Here is an 18,021-nt window from a genome sequence, read left to right as displayed (position 1 = left end):
GGCAGGATTTCTGAAGCCACTGGGGCTGAGTTCCCCAGCTTAGAATCCTCCCGTATTCTGTCAGCTTCCGGACCATTTTCTTGCACAACGTGGTAGTAAAAAAATAAAAAATGTGGCAATCTGAGGGCGAAATAAACAATGATTTTTCTTTCATCACTGACCTGGTTATTTTCATGACTAGAGTATAAACAACATGTGCGTCCGCTCACTCCTCACCCCTAGTTGTTTTGTTTTTCAGCACAGACACCGTGAAGTACAGACACTGAGTGAAGAGATGAAACAAGAAGCTACCCGCCCTTGTCTCTTCTCTTCATCACTCTCCCGCCTCGATCAACACATTCACAAAGGCATAGAAGAAAGAAACTGACTATGTTTCAAAAATGCCCAGAAAAGAACTCGGCAAACTCTCTGGCTAACTTGTCCTGGTCTTTAATACCAGTTCAAGAATGTAGTAACTTCCTTCTTCTAACTCAGGTTTGACATTTTCCTACTTCATAGAACTCTGAAAGCAGCAGGGACCTTTTATTGACTTGACATTCTTGTATTAAATGGTTCCTCATGGCCACAGGAAGAATAATTCTGGGTCCTTCAGCTGTTTCTGGACTCTAATTTCCAACCTTTTAACTGTGTCTCCGGTTCTCCAGACTCTTTAATCTCCTTTTATATAGGAAGCCCGTGCTGAAGACACAGCTCTAGTGAGGGCCAGACCCCAGGGCTCCTGAGGGCCCGCACAGCCTGTGCTCCTTCTCAAACTCCAAGGGACTTCGTCATCTCACATTCCAGCTGCCCCTACCTCTTCTCTACCCCACTTTATGTCAGTGAAAGAAGGAAAGGAAAAAAAAAAAAGGAAGAAAGAGGGCAGAAAAAGTCAAAAGGGGAACTTAAAAATTTATAAAAATATGAGAAGTTATTTTTACAGGAAATAAGCCAAAAGATTTTTTTTTAACCAGATGAAAAGTATCTAAAAACAACAAACCTTTGCAGACAGCCTTGCAGCACGTTTTTACCCACAATATTCCTGTATTTTCCATTGCTCTTTGAACACCCTGTGTCTACCTGCAAACACAAGCTGACTTGTCCAATTTCAGATTTATGCTAATAGGTGAACACAAGGAGAGGCTTAGTTGAATTCGACGAAATGTTATTTAATGCACATCGGAAGGCTTGTTTTAAAGACATAGAAGTTCTAAACAGGGAAGCAAGAGAGTCTAATTTCATTTTCACAAAAATGGCTGGATGTGTGTTCCTCTAACAACGTGTGGTTACCAGCTATGCCCTGGCTCTTACATTCAAAGCCAGAACAATTACCTCATATTACAAAAATAGTCAAAGACAGTTTAAGGAAAGAGAACCAGTTAGGTATTTTATAGAGTGGCTATGAAAGATTTTGAGGGGAGGGGGGAGAAGCACTAACCTGCTTTGTTCTAATCCGCTGAAAACGACCAAGTTCTCCAGTTAGTTCCCCTGCTATCTTCTAGCCTGTTTCCTGTAAGTGGTGCATGTGACAGTGTACTTCCTCACTGCACCTTCTTTGACTCGCCTCTCCCAGTGGTCAGAGCCATGTGATAAGATCCTCTCACCGCTTGCTTCACACTGGGGTAAACCATGTCTAAAGAAATGGTTGTCCACCCAGAGGTGATGTTAGGCATCCCTAAGGAGCTGAGCCTGGGAGAGAGGCAGGGAGGGTAATGTCTGGTCTCCTGGCACTTCTGACACCGCAAGGAGGGTGAGGGGGGAAAGAGAGAGATTCTTGAGCTCCAGGGTACCCCTTCTTGAGGCTGGGAAGGCAGCTGGGAAGGGGCGGACCGTCTTAGCAGGGCTGGGTGCTCTCCTGTCATTAGGCCAGGCCTGGTGCTGCCGCCCGCAGACCGCTGAGGAAGGGTGGCCGTGGCACTGCGCCCCGGATGTCCCCAGGCCGCTCTCTGGAGAGCGTCACCACAGAGGAGCACACCCAGGGCTCAGCTCACATTTCTGGATTCTGCAGCAACACCCTGAATTTCCAGGGACAGTCTCAAGTTCACATCCAGTCTATTCAGTCTGGCTCTCAGACAGTGTGCCCTAATTCTTGGCTCAGCAAAGTCACAACACATTCTGTCTCCCGGGGCTAAACAACTGGCAGACATTTCCCTTCTGCTGGTCTCCAAAATATGCCAGCCTTTTGGTTTCCCCTTAAAGAGCTGACATGGACATCTCATTCCTGTGGGATGGTGGTGGTTCCTAGTGGCGTGTGAGCCCTGGCCGCGGGGGTCCGGATGCTGGCCTGTGGGGAGCACCTGGGGGAAGTGCCTGGCTGTGCCTGTCGGTGTCTCCAACAAGGCGGAGACTGGAGAAAAGCTGAGGGGGGACCAAGCAAGAGGTCCAGGGGCGCCATTTCTAGCTTTCTTGTTCTTGTGGTCAGTGCCTTCCTCTTCCCTGGCAAAATTCCTCTAGCTCTCTGGAGGCCCAAACATACCGGAACGGTGGGTGCCGGAGCTGGTGTGTGGGAGTAAAATGGTGCTTGGGACAGAAAGGGACATCCTGCAATCTGTACAACTTGACTCAGTGCAGGATCCTCACAATTGCTTCTATTTGGCCACCCTGGTATAATTTTTTTTAAAAAAATGCTTTTAAAGGGCTTTTTCTGTTTGTTTTTAGAATGGTAACTATACATAAGCTCAATGTTCCAAGCCTTGAAAATATCGCCCTATAATTCCCCAATGAAGTTTTCCATGTGAGAACATAGACTAAGAAAATGAGTCCTGAGAGTCAGAACTTTGGACAACAGTAGAACCCTGAAGTCACACCCATGATTTGCATTTCTGGCTTTGAAACCATATATTACTGCTTTACCTTTCTGACAACTGATGGCTGGTTTTCTGATTCAAGGGTACAGTTAGATTAACCAGTTGAGTTAAAACACATATATAAGCACAGCCTTAGCTTTAAAATAGGAGTAATTGTAAAACTTTGCCATCTTGATACTACACTTGATATTACACTTGATACTAAGCGGTAAAACTTTACCATTTTGAAAAAACAAAATACTACATAGATGATAAATAATAACGACTCCATTTGAATGCATTTAGTAGTGTCACGTACTGGGTTCAACTGCCAGTTCCATTTTTCAATCAAGCAGTTACATATGTTCTACTTACCCATGCTCTGTGTGGAATTTCTTTTTTAAATATTTATTTTATTGATTTTTAGAGAGAGAGGAAGGAGAGAGTGAGAGAGAGTGGAACATCAATCTGTTCCTGTGTGTGCCCTGACCGAGATCAAACCAGCAACCTCCACACTTCAGGACAATGCTCTAACCAATCGAGCTATCCAACCAAGGCTTATGTGGAATTTTTAAAGGTTTTTTTAAAAAATGCTTTATAATTTTCCTTTGAAATCCCTAACCTGGCATCCATGAATTTTTTCCCCCATTAGGCATTTAAAAAAAAAAGTTTTTTAATTCAGTGAGAGGAGGGGAGGCAGAGACAGACTCCCACATGTGCCTCGACTGGGATCCCCCTGGCAAGCCCACTAGGGGGCGATGCTCTGCCCATCTGAAGTGTTGCTCAACCAAGCTCTTTTTAGTGCCTGAGGCAGAAGCCATGGAGTCATCCTCAGCGCCCGGGACCAACTTGCTCCAATTGAGCCATGGCTACAGGAGAGAGAGAGAGAGAGAGAGAGAGAGAAGTGAGGGGGGGAGCGGGGGAGAAGCAGATGGGCATTTCTCCTGTGTGCCTTGAATCAAAACGGGACATCCACATGCAGGGCCGAAACTCTACCACTGAGCCAACCAGCCAGAGCCTTAAAAATTTAATAAACTTTATTTCTTTAGAATGATATTTGGGTAACAATTAATAAACCAATATTGATACATTATTATGAACTAAAAGCTCATGGTTTAGATTTTCCCCTAATGTCTTTTTTCTATTCTAGGATCCCATCCAGGACATCAGATTACATTTAGTCATCATTTTTCCTTAGGTTTCTTTTGATTGTGATAGTTTTCTTAGAATTTCCTTTTTTTATTTTGAGAGAGAGAGAGGCAGGGAGAGAGAGAGAGAGAGACAGGGAACATCAAGCTGCTCCTGTATGTGCCCTGACCAAGGAATCAAACTGGCAACCTCTGCACTCCAGAGACTTTCTTTTTGATCACCTTGACAGTTTGAGTACTGGTCAGGCATTTTGCAGAATGTCCCACATTAGGATTTGTCTTCTGATAAGACTGGAGTTATGGGTGATCTGCAGTAAGACTCTGGAGGTAAAGCGCCATTTTAATGACATCATATCAAGCATGCGCAGTGCCAACGTGAGTGAATACTGTGGGTGTTGGCCTTGGTCACCTGAGTCAGTGCATGTCAGGTTTCTCCTCGGAAAGTTGTCTTCCACCCCCTTCTACACTGTGCACTTTAGAAGGAAAACCTGGAGGGCAGAGTATCCATGCAAATTATTTGGAAATCTTCTGGAAGACCTGTCTTTTCACCTACTTATTAATTTATTCAATCTTTTATTTATATCAGTATGGCCTCTTAGATATTTCTTTTATACTTTGGGTAATAATTCAACACTATATTTATTTTATTGTTCAAATTGTTTCACCTTTGGCCATTGGGAGCTCTCTCAGTTGGTTCCTGGGCTTCTTTGACATATTTCTATCAACTTTGTTTTTTGGTTTTTTGTTTTGTTTTGTTTTGGGGCACTTCCTTATTTTCTGACACCACAAGATGCTCCAGGCCCATAGTGCATAGTACCACCCCAACATCCCAGGATTTTTCTGTCTTCACAAGGGAATGAAAGAAAATAAATCTATGAGCCTGAGAAATTGTTCATTGCCTTTAATTTTCATTAGTTCTGCCAATGTACTGATTAAAGATAAAAATATTGCTCTCATAAAATTAGTGCTAGCTTCTACCAGAAAGAAAATACCAAACTACTGCATTTCCTTAATTCAAACATGTGTAGTATTTTTGGTTGTGTTTTTTCCCTTCATATTTTAACATTCCTGGATTCAAAGTGTACATTTAAAATCATGTCTTTTTTTCACCGTTCTATATGTCATTAATGTGATGGCACACCTTATAGTTGATGGTGTCTTGGGAATGGAGAAAGTAGTCAATTAGTTCTTGACTGGACCAGTGACATAAATCAACTACTTTCACTGAACACATATTTTGACTAAAGTGGTTTGATGGTAGCATCTACAGACATTGAAACCTATAATTTTAAACTATTCCTAGACATATTCTATCTTTACCACAAATCTTCAAGCCCTAAATATAGATAAAAGATGGGGTGTTAAAATTCTCTTCATTTTTTTCTGTGTTCAGTATCTGACTTCTTTTATGTTTACCTTTTAAGATCTCATGAATCCATCATCATGCCCGAGGAGCCTAACGCTGACACAGAAGTTGCGAGAACGATCTTTCACTCCTGCTAACGAAGAGTAAAAGCTTTTACAGATCAGGAAGGTCTCCTCAATTCTGCCTTTCCTACTTAGGGACATCAACTGCCTGCAGATTGGCAGAACCAGCCACGCCTTTCTCTGTGGCCAGGGTCTTCTCTCCAGCTCATGAACCACTGCTGCTTGGGCGGCATCATGTTTTATTGAAATTTTCTTTCAATACAGTCTTGTTCAGCCAGTCACCACAGGTATATTCCACAGTCACAGACATAATGCCCAAACTTTTCATCCAGGTAGGCAGAACTTGGAATCTCTCAACAATATTTTCTGTCTCACTTCTGTGTAAAATGTGCTAAGCTACTGATAGCAGCCTAAGCATCTCACCAACATCAGAAGAGATTGGAAGGAGACACTGCACTGACTTTGACCAGGCCCTTACTACATGTCAAGCAGTGAGCTAAATGCTTTACATACATACTTTTAATTCTCACTGTAATCCCGCGAGGTAGGTACTGTGATCACCACTGCACAGAAAAGGTAACCAAATTAGAGAGGCTAAATAGCCTCTCCAGGGCCCCTTGACAAGTTTGAAGCCAACACGAAGCACAGCTCTGCCCCACACCAGAGGAGCAGAAACTAATGCTACTTTTTTTTTTTTTTTTACAGAGACAGAGAGAGTCAGAGAGAGGGATAGACAGGGACAGACAGACAGGAATGGAGAGATGAGAAGCATCAATCATTAGTTTTTCGTTGCTCATTGCAACACCTTAGTTCAGGGTTCCCCAAACTTTTTACACAGGGGGCCAGTTCACTGTCCCTCAGACCGTTGGAGGGCCGGACTATTAAAAAAACTATGAACAAATCCCTATGCACACTGCACATATCTTATTTTAAAGTAAAAAAACAAAACAGGAACAAATACAATATTTAAAATAAAGAACAAATAAATTTAAATCAACAAACTGACCAGTATTTCAATAGGAACTATGGGCCTGTTTTTGGCTAATGAGATTGTCAGTGTCTGGTTTCATATTTGTCACTGCTAGCCGTAACAAGTGATATGACGTGCTTCCGGAGCCAAGAGGCATGCTTCCCGCGTCAACGGAAGTAGTACTGTACGTGAGCAACGCCGCCATCTACAGTACTCCAGGAGCACAGGATGCATTCGCTGACCACCAGTGAAAGAGGTGCCCCTTCCAGAAGTGCGGCAGGGGCTGGATAAATGGCCTCAGGGGGCCGCATGCGGCCCATGGGCCGTAGTTTGGGGACCCCTGCCTTAGCTGTTCATTGATTGCTTTCTCATATGTGCCTTGACCGTGGGCCTTCAGCAGACCGAGTAACCCCTTGCTCGAGCCAGCAACCTTGGGCCCAAGCTGGTGAGCTTTTGCTCAAACCAGATGAGCCCGTGCTCAACTGGTGACCTCAGGGTCTCGAACCTGGGTCCTCAACATCCCAGTCCGACGCTGTATCCACTGCGCCACTGTCTGGTCAGGCTAATGCTACTTTTTTTGTGGTCGATAGGTTTACCATTTATAACTCATAAACAGCCACTTTAATGAACATAGTCCTGCTTTCTAATTATTTTCTACACATGCTTTTCACCTCACCCAAACCTAAGCGGCAATTAAAGGCAGGGATAGTTTGTTTTATCCCATTAACTCTTCCCAGCAGTTCTCTCATAAACCCGGCACTTTTGTCTTATGCCTATCTGTTTTTCCTCATTTATTAGAAAAACATTGTAATTTACCTAATAAAAGTAAATAATTTACCTTTATTATGTCCCTACCTCTACTTTGTCTTGTTTTATTTTGGTTTTCATTTATTAGCTTCTTAAATTACAGACTGATTTTATTTTCAGTCCTTTTAAATAAAAGCCTTAAACTTTTTATCTAAGTACATTTTTAGTCCTACCCCACACATTCCAATGCAGTGTATTCTCATTGTTAATTTTTAAATAGTCTAAAGTTTCCATAGTGATTTCCTGTTTGACCCAAGAATTACTTAAAATGATCATATTTAGTTTCTAAGTGCTTGGGTAGGGGCCATCTTCTCTTAATTATCAATGCCATGTTATTATCATATGTATCCAGTATGTCTACTTTTTAGTTAATTGTAAAGTTTCTTTGTGGTCTAGTGTTCACCAATTTGGTAAATGCTCCATGGCCTTTTAAAAAATTGGGTGTACTTCCTATTTCTTAGGTTAGGTTAATAACAAAAATGATGTTACTCAAATCTTCTCTTCCTACTTATTTTTGTCTACTTGATCAAATTCTGAAAACATTTTGTTGAAATCTTCCACTATGATTATAGAAAACTTTGTTTTTAAATTACTTATTTATGTTTTATTTGTATTATTTTACTTGTGTTTTTAACAAATTTTGCTTTATCTAATCTAGCTAAGATGTTCAGTGCATGAAAGTTCATGATTATTGAATCTTCTTGTCTGACCTTTTTCTCTTATGTCTTATTTAATATTTCTTTTTACAATTAATCCTATGCTTTTTAATATTAATATTATTATCCCTATTTTTGTTTTGATAGTTTGCACTTACCAAGCTATCCCTTTTCTTCTCGTGTAATTTTGGTACACATATGACTCCTGAAGATAGCTTATCTTTTTAATCAATCTGAGAGTCAATGATTTTATTAGAGGAATTTAACCTAGTCACATTCATTGTTATATGTTTATCTTATTCCTGCTAATTTATAATAGGAATAATATTCCATTATATTGTTTGCTTCTTGTTTTTCCCCTTTTCTTGACTTTTACTGATTGACCACGCTTTTATTATTGTAGTACCCTCTACCCCAGCTATGTGCATGTCTTAATATTTAATGGTTTAGAAATACTACCTATACTTTTTTTTATAATACCACATACACATGACCTTTCTTGATTAATATCAGAGAACTACATAGTAAAACCCTGATAATTGGTAAGATCAGTCCATTGTTTTGGGAAATTTAATGGTAGATTCATGTTAATAACAATAATAAATCAATAATAAATTGTGTGTGAGGGGATGACATTACACAGGCATCAGAAACCCTTCTAAAAGAATATGCTGCCAAGTCTCTATTCACCCCCCCCCCCTTTCCTATGAGGAGGACTAAAGCTCTCACAAATCATGTGGGTAGGTATAGGTAAGGGACAGCCAAGAACCCAGTGGCTGGGCGATAGCTAGGAACATCCTGGGGATGCTTTTGCAGATGTTGGACTCTGAGACATGAAGGTACTCGGGAGATCTTTAGAAGTATCTGCAGAAGGGAGGCTGGCAGGTGGGTTTCCTGCTATCTGACTTCCAGTCACTAGAAATCCTCATCAGCTGTGAGGAGTCTATTCTAGAATTAGGTAAGAGCTTAACTGTAACATCATTAGAATATAAACATATACTCTAAAAGTTGAGGAATTCAAATGAGAAAATAATGTTGCTAGACTTGCTCAGAGGCTAGAATGCTGAGCTTCCTAATGTCTAGTTGAAAGCACAGGAATCAACAAGAATCCACATTTTTTTTTTTGCCTGAAAAATGAGATAACGTCCAGTTCTCTAAAGCTTTGATATAAGTGCATAGCGATGGGAGAAATTCTGGCCATAAAATACATATGCAGGTATTATTGGTGTGTGTTTGCATTTGTGTATGTACTTGAATGAAGATTTACATTAAAATTCCATATTTAATTTTTCACAGAGCATCCCAGGATAGTGGAAAGGAGATAATAAGGATAAAAGTATAGCAACTGTTTGAAAATCTGCCAGTTACTTTCAATTTACTGGACTAAGATCCTGGTTTGGATCACAAAAAGAGAATTGATACACTATCTTACAGGATTCTTTCTGTTCTAACATAACATTTAAAAAAATTAATGTAGTCACATAAACATTTTATCAGTTAAATATTATTATTATTGTATGTGAGTGACAGAGACAGAGACAGGGACAAATAGGGACAGACAGACAGGAAGGGAGAGAGATGAGAAGCATCAATTCTTCGTTGCAGCACCTTAGTTGTCCACTGGTTGCTTTCTCATTTGTGCCTTGACTGGGGAGGGGGGGCTGCAGCAGAGCGAGTGACCCCTTGCTCAAGCCAGCAATCTTGGGCTCGAGCCAGCAATCTTGGGCTCAAGCCAGCGACCTTGAGCTTCAAGCCAGCAACCTTTGGGCTCAAGCTAGCGACCATGGGGTCATGTCTTTGATCCCATGCTCAAGCCAGTGACCTTGCACTCAAGCCAGATGAGCCCATGGCTCAAGCTGGATGAGCCCGCACGTAAACCTGAGACCTTAGGGTTTTGAACCTGGGTCCTCTGTGTCCCAGTCCGATGCTCTATCCACTGCACCACTGCCTGGTCAAGCATGAGTTAAATATTATTTTTAATTATTCTCCAAATATAAAAGGGAAGAATTACCTAGGTTCCAAGAGTTGAAGAGATTGTTTAAAGTAAAAAAGTAATAGAATGGGGATTTAAACCTCAAGCTTCTGACTAAAAGTCTGGTGTCATTTCCAGTGTACAGCAAAACTGTCTCCTTGTTGTTCTGTCTCCCAAAGAAACTTAAACCCATGCACATCATATGCACGTTGTACAGAGAGAAACTCTAGTGAGGCCCACCCTTGGCAGTCAATGCTTCACAATGTAGGTCAAACAGTGCAGTCAGACCCCAGAGTGATTGTTTCTATACTGATCCTGGGGGATTTCTGGAGCATTATGTCATGTCAAAGCATCTCCTCATTAGCAATCATGCAAAAAGACATCATGCACCACTTTTTGAGCCCTTGAAGCAGCTAAAGGGAGGATGAAAGGTCAAGAAAGTTCCCTCGCTGATGCACTGCATTCTGATACATTTGTTTAGGCCACTGTAATGTCATCTAAGCCAGAATTATCAAGCCTTCTGGCCAGCCATCTTCAAAGCCAGAGTCCTAGCAGAGTCATTCTTCTTTGACATACTACAGGGCCTGATGCCAACCAAACTGGCCCTTCTCAATATTATGCAGTTGAATTCCAAATAATTAGGTCCCTCACTCATCTTTGTTGTTGATCAAAACACTGAAAGGATATGGAAAATTTCCTTGTTCACAAAAAAAGACTGGCTAGGGACACAAAGAAAGCTTTGCCATTCACCCAATTTGAGTTTTAAGATGCCTCATGAATACAGAACTCCAGAGGTGGTAGTCAGTACTAGGAACCAAGATGCTCTCACACATTTATTGCTCCTTTCTGTTAGGTTGGATAGAGAACAGAAGAACATAAGTCAATGTAAATAATTCAAAAGTGTACCAAGGGTGCCAAGAGAGAACATGCAGATCTGTGGCTCTGATTCAGGGTTTATGTTTTCCTCACACACATATATATACACATATATAACATGAAACCAAGAAAACACCTAGTTAACTGCCTATATTTGCACAGCCTTTCTACTCAGATGCATCCCTACCTTCCATAGTTAAGAACACACAGAATAGGGTAGAATTGGTAAACAAGCCATGTCACTCCTAAAAGGAAGGTTTCTGACATCAAACAATTTGGGTTCAAATCTTAAATCCATTACTTACTATTTGCAGTAAATTGCTTTATTCTTTTGTGTCCCAGTTTTCTCATTTGTAACATGGGCCTAACTTTGTGATGGTGCATTCAAAGAGCTTCGCCAAGGCAGTGCATAAATGGTGGCTATTGCTACTACCGGTAGGTGGAAATACTATTATGAGGAGTTCTATTATTAGAATTTCTTGCAAGAAGTCACAGTCAAGCAACAAGCTTTATTTCTGTGGGTGTTGTGCCAGCAGGAAATAAAGGATATTCAAGAATCAGAGTAAGTGGAGCTGCAAGTCTTCCAGTCATCCTAGAGAGGCACAGTCAATCCCGGAAGTAGAACAGGAAATCCAAATGGGTACTTTGAACCTGGAGGTGAGATAGAATTTATGCTTCTAAATTTGGAAGAGTTGGATGTATTTGTGACTGATCAAAAATAAAGAGGAAAATGGAATGTGAATTATACCTTCATTATTTTTTTTGAATGAGGAATGCTTCATGGCCAGTGAAAAACTCTGTGAATGAGAAAGACAAAGAGGAGTTTAGCAGTGGCCATGAGTGTAGGTAGAGGAATAGATGTCTATATAGAATTTTGGAGAAGCTGTTTATATGGTATGAATGCTTTTAGAAAAAGTTGGATTAAAGAGATACGTTGTTCTTCAAGGCTTTTTGACTTTCTAATGTTTTCTTTGAATGAGACTTCAAGCAGAATCTGGACCATGTGGGGGGCTCAGGATTAATTCAGGTTACAATTAGAGTGTGGATCGTGTCTAGCTAAGCAATATCGAACTGAACCAGATGTGTTTATCACATATCTTCTGGATGATAATTTGGATTTTGAAGTTACTATAGTCAGGTTGAATTATATAATTCTGTAAATGAGGTAAACTTTCAAAAGATAAATATTTCTCGACTGTATTAATTACACACAGTCCTTCTGAATGGGAACACTACATTTTGTATATTAGCATCCATTATTTTCTTTGCCTTCAAGCAACGTCTAGAAATAAATTTGGTGCTCTGGGAGCTACCTAGAATAAGACTAGGAGCTATTTACTAAATTACTGTTGCATATCTTTCAGTGACATACTTACAGCATTGAAAGCAACATAATCTCCACTAATTAACTTTCAAGGACAAATTTATGTACAAAAATAATCAAACATGCCTGTACCTAGTAACATAAGTGTGTTTATTGAAATAATGCTTCCTGAAAATTTTATATCAACTTCATTTTAACCTTGAGGCACTGTGGCTCATTAATGGTTGTGATAAAAGTAGAGGTAGAATAAGAGTTAATGAAATATTATAATGAGCTGATTGTAGTGGTTTGTTTTTTGTGTTTTTTTTTGTTTGTTTGTTTTGTTTTGGTTTTTTTTTGTATTTTTTCTGAAGCTGGAAACGGGGAGAGACAGTCAGACAGACTCCCGCATGCGCCGGACCTGGATCCACCCGGCACGCCCACCAGGGGCGATGCTCTGCCCACCAGGGGGCGATGCTCTGCCCCTCCGGGGCGTCACTCTGCCGCAACCAGAGCCACTCTAGCGCCTGGGGCAGAGGCCAAGGAGCCATCCCCAGCGCCCGGGCCATCTTTGCTCCAATGGAGCCTCGGCTGCAGGAGGGGAAGAGAGAGACAGAGAGGAAGGAGGGGGGGGTGGAGAAGCAAATGGGCACCTCTCCTACGTGCCCTGGCTGGGAATCGAACCCGGGTCCCCCGCACGCCAGGCCGACGCTCTACCGCTGAGCCAACTGGCCAGGGCTGTAGTTTTTGTTTTTAATGAATTATATTCCCCCCTTTTAGAAAATTACCATCATGAACTACAATATTCATCAAAGCATGATGAATTTTTTAGTAACTAGATTTTATAGGTGTGAAGCTTTCCTAAGCAATAAGGAATATACAGGGGAAGGTAAGTTGTGACAAGTAGTAAGATACTAAATGTATAACTAAATGAATAAATTCAGCTTAAAAATTCATATAGCTTGATTAAAGAAAACAGTATAAAGTTATAAAACCAAAATCAAACAAAGCAAAGCAACACTACAACCATCCTGGTTTGTTGTTAACAATGAACTGCCTTGTACTATCCAAATTGTTAAAAAAAAATCCAGGAGCCCCCAACCAAACTGTGTACACTGTGGACTGACACACTCTGAGATTCCATTTCCCATCTATTCAGTTGCGTAACAGGCTTATTTTACTTATAGAAATCCAACTCTTTATGCTTGAAGAAGAAAGAGGGATAGAAAATAATTTAAAGTGACAGCAATTTCACCCACCATTCTGCACAATGAGTGTGCCCTCAGAGTATCCTGAGATGACAGAGAAATCTCACCAGCATACCACACCAGCTGTGATTTCAGTCTTTAAAATCACATATTTTTTCAAATGCCAGGGCCCATAAATGGCAGCCAGCACTTCATCTGGAGATCAATCAAGAAAATAGCGATCAAGAGTAATTCTGAATGGATGCAATTTCTACCTTGGCCACACTATGGGCCCTAACTTTACAACTGCACTGGGCCAGATCAGTCTTTATCTCGACTTGGTTCCTCCTGTCCTGAGAACAGCAGCTCAGAAATTGTGCTGTTGCAGTGACTTTAAGGCTCAGCTATAAACCACCATTCCCCTCTGGGCAGTCCCTTCCCTGTGTTCTCCTTCTACTAAGTTGATGAAGTAAAGATTTGAGGCAGATTTGGGGGGGGGAACAGAACCCTATTATCGTCCAGCACCCATGACAGCTTTGTGTCTCTCTAAAGGAAACAGGAAGTTTGGAGAATTATTGGCCCTTTTAAAGGAAAAGTAGAGTGGGTAGGCACACCCAGAGATGAGTATCTTCACACATGAGAATATGCTACTAGAACAACCCCGCCCACACCATAGCTGCTTTATCATCCCTTTAAAAATGCATAGAAAACAAATTTCTTTCCATCTCAGTACATCTCTAAAGTAAAAAATTGACACTTTAGACAATCAGCACCTCTGAGAGAAGTGGTTTGTCTCCTGCAGTGCCATCTGGGCCTTGTTTCAAGGGTCAGTCTTTTCCTTCCGGACCCTGCCAGGTAGAGCCACGCCCCCTCACTCCATTGCACCAGTGGTCTACTCCACCCGGCCTCCACAGGCCTATCTCCTTCTGGGAGGGTGAAAGGGCCTTGGCACCTTGCAGGTGTCTGCTGAATGAATGAAAGTTTACTGCCTCCCAACAACAAAGACCAGAAGAATCCCTCATTCTCAAATCCACAGCCCAGTTCACCAGTTTTATAAATGGTCTGCTCTGTGTAAGCATAAAATATAAGAGCTTCAAAATAAAAAAAAATGCTGATTTGGATTCTAAATTAACCTGTCTAGTAATTTATAGATTGTAAGGTCAAAACTGAATATAAAACTCCCTTTGTCTCTCCTCTTATAATCTTTGTACACTGAGGTGTTTCCTGGACTTCCTACTCTCACTGAAACACAATGCCATCCCAACTGTTCTCAAAAAGTATAAACTCTCTTTAGCTTTTCAGTTTTCCGTTTAGGAGTAAACATAAATAGCACACTTCCTGACAATATTTTTAACAAGATAGAAAGCACCCAATCTATCCTCAGTCAGTCATACCTATCTGTGCAAGGGATCTTTGTTCTGGTCAACATGCCCCTGGGCTCTCTTCTGAAGGGTGGGCAGTGAGAAATGCCACCAGAACTCAGGTGTCATTACCATACAACTTGGATGAAACCAACACCATGGCAAACTTCTGGGTACAGAGATGGCCTAATTGATCGGTGTCACATGTGCTGTGGATTCGCTCCCCTGACCCAGGAACATGACTTTTGACTGACAGGGTGCTGGCATTCAGCGTTGCTGGATGGATAAAGGCAGCATTGAAAAGAATAACGATTTTTCCACACAGCCTCCCAGAAGAGATCTGCCCTGTGGTCTGCCACACCCTGATTTTCAAAATTCAGACTGAATTATCTGTTCATAAAAAGACTTTCATTTTCCAAATGGAAAGTACTATTTCAGGCGCTAACAGCCTAATGTTCTTGTATATGTTCATATTGTTTTGTTAATGCTCTTAATAGCATGAACTATTAGCATTATCTAGTAATCTAAAACAATTATTACATTAAGTGTTACATGTATCAGAAGTATTTAAAAAAACACCTATGTGCTTTTTAATGCATTAATTCATAATAATTGAGAAAACTATTATTCCTACTTTAGAGGTGGTGACACAGTTACTGCAATATGAAAAATAACAGTAACACACACTTCCAAGCAAACTCTAAGATTGCAGAAGAATTTGGTTTGCTGCCTTTCACCATGGGTCTCAGTTCAATAAATATCTGTTAACTGGTTCTCTAATCTCCCATGTTTGTCTTATATGGAAAAAAAACCTAGCAGTAATGTGACATATGTTGATGCGACCAGGTGATTCTTATAGTCAAGATCTTATAAACATGGGTTATACAGTCCCTACCCAAGATAAAAAGCCAGGCAACCTTGCTGGGCGAGTGCTCCAGTTGTCTATTGCTTACATAAACAAGAACCCCAAAATTGAGCTGTGTAAAGCAACGATTTCACTTTCCTCATGGATTATGTGGGTCAGGAGTTTTAAAATGTTACAGTGGAGACATCTCTTCTCTGTTTCACTGTGTCTGCGGTCTTAGCTGAGATCATTGCTAACCTGGGAGCTAGCACACTAGGGCTGGAGGACCCACTTCCAAGATGCTTTCTTCAGTCCTGTCTCAGGCAAGGCTGGGAGGGCTAGGACAGTAGCCAAGACCGCCCACAGAGCACTTAGCGTGGCCTCTGCAGCCCCAAGCTGGGCTTCCTGGTGCCTCACGTCTCCGAAAGCAAGTGCTCCTAATGAACAGGGCAGAAGCATAGCCTTTTGTGACCCAGCCTTGGCAGTCACATGGGGCCGCTTCTGTCATACTCTCCTAGTCAAAGTAGTGGCAATCCCCTCCTCACCACCAGATTCAGAGAAAAGGGACACAGTCCCACCTCTTATTAGCAGAAGTGTCAACAGATTTGCAGCCATGTTTTTCCAGCACTCACAGCAAGTCTTCGGTTTCCTGTGGTCTGGGACACCAAGTTGAATTTGCTCTCTTATTGATATGTATGTGTGTTTACAGAATAACAATCATAACTGGCTGCAATTATATTTCTAGATAATCGGATTCTGAATTGTGAGAGTTTATAGTTCTGATATAATGTCAACACGGGCGTTAGATAATTAATTTGAAACAAGGACAAAAATAAACAACTGACAGAAGATCTAGGTTTGGCCTTTAATTTTATCAAAATTATTCAGTTGGGGGAAAAAAAATAATTTTCCCCCATCTCCTTTAAGCCTATCAGGTGCCCCAAGTTAAGTGAAAACAGTTCAGGAGCTAGGAGACTTAGAGGGAAATATTTGAATGCTATAGAACTAACTATTCAGCTTGAGATGGCAGGCTCAGACTCCCATCAGAACTGGGCAGATAGAGAAGTAAAAGCAGGCCAGGGTAAGCCAATGAAAATATTGGAGACCATGTTTAACTGGAGCACCTTAAACCTTTGCCTTAGGTATTTGAACTCAATTATTTGAAAAAGACTGCATTTTCCAGAATTGGCTCTTAAACCACAGTTAATGATCTTTCATTTAGATCAGTGGCAGGTATTTCCTAGGTTTATGGGTTTTTTGCCTGGTTCTATAGGTCCATTTTGTACTGCTCTGAGACAGAGAAATAAATACTCAATATATAATTCCATAGTTATTAATAAACATTTATTGAGCATTTACTATGTTCAGACACTGAGCTAAGCTATTGACGTGTGTATCTTATTTAATGCTCAGTACTCCTTTGAGGTATTACTGAACCCATTTTACAAATAAGGAAATTGAGCTTCAGGGAGGCCAATTAATAACAATGGTGACAAAACTAGTGAGTGGTAGAGTGGGTTCTCACCTAGATAGGTCTGACCTCAATACTTGTGGTCTTAGCCACTGCATGTAATAATACGGTGTTTCTGATGAATGTAGCTCCCCTAAACCACGGGTGAGTGGCACCCAAGAAGTGGTAGTGTCTACATTTCTTTGGTTATAATCTATCCAGCTGCTCTAGTTTGGGGATAGAAATGGGAGTTTACCCAAGGCAGGGAATATGTATGGACAGTATCTTTTACCCAGGAATCCCAGAAGTTTAAGGCTAGATAAGAAACAGTGGCCACTGTAGCCCTGTGACCTGACAAAGTTTCTCTGGACACTTGAAAAGGAATCTCGAGTCTCAGCTTTCTAGAAGATGGGCAGTGCTTCCAGCATTGATCTCCTGTTAGAATACAGTGACATCCACCAGCAAGGCACTCTGCATGCAGTTATCAGAGAGGTGTAAGCTATGGCATTATGGAAGTCAGAATTTCTGTGCTCAACAACTTCTCTTGGCAGACCACATTATGATTTTCCCTTTAAAAACCTGTCTTGAAAAATCCTCTTTAAAAATCCTCCTCTATTGCCTTGAAGAGAAAATTCAAATGGCGTTCTCATGCATCAAACATACGACAAAAGCAATTTTTAATCATTTAAATTATTCATCCTTTGTTGTTTAATGTTCTATACTATTCCTCCATGTATAATTTATTATACCATTTATGTTTATTAAAAATTGATCACAGGGACTTGCTCTCTCTCTCCATTCTCTTAGGTCATGGATAGTCTCTGTTAGATCACTTGGAAATAGACAATTTTTTTTTAATTCACTTTAATGGTTTGTATGTCCCTTTCTTTTCTTAGGGTTACTTTTCTTTGACAAAAAGACTAGAGGTTACCTTAATGTATAAACTGCTCATTTCCTTTATTATATAACAAGAAAGCTTATCTAAAGGCCCACTGAGGCTTTTGGGGGTAGAGGGAAGGTTTATTTTATGAATGCAAACACACAAAAGGAGGCATGGAATAACAAGATTCTAGAATCTTCCATGATTAAGGTCATAGCCTGTGGAGTCATTGCTTTATTTATTTATTTTTTTGTGACAGAGACAGAGAGAGAGACAGAGAGAAGGACAGATAGGGACAAACAGATAGGAAGGGAGAGAGATGAGAAGCATCAATTGTTAGTTTTTTGTTGTGACACCTTAGTTGTTCATTGATTGCT

The 18,021-nt window shown here is 40.8% G+C and overlaps 1 protein-coding gene across 4 annotated transcripts in view; it reads right to left on the bottom strand.

Moving 5' to 3' along the window:
- Window positions 1-18,021, bottom strand: part of WIPF1 (WAS/WASL interacting protein family member 1) — a 132,792-nt gene that overhangs the window by 85,869 nt on the left and 28,902 nt on the right. The window contains exon 1 of one of the 4 annotated variants that reach the window (XM_066279665.1): window positions 1,415-1,535. The exons of 2 other annotated variants lie outside the window; for them this stretch is intronic. The gene's annotated coding sequence lies outside the window, so the exon portion shown is untranslated. Of the gene's footprint in view, window positions 1-1,414; window positions 1,536-18,021 lie in introns of those variants that run through there. One more of the 4 variants, XM_066279664.1, reaches the window with a different exon arrangement.

Source organism: Saccopteryx bilineata, chromosome 5, assembly GCF_036850765.1.
Source record: "Saccopteryx bilineata isolate mSacBil1 chromosome 5, mSacBil1_pri_phased_curated, whole genome shotgun sequence".
Classification (NCBI taxonomy): domain Eukaryota; kingdom Metazoa; phylum Chordata; class Mammalia; order Chiroptera; family Emballonuridae; genus Saccopteryx; species Saccopteryx bilineata.
This window is presented reverse-complemented; position numbering and strand designations above follow the sequence as displayed.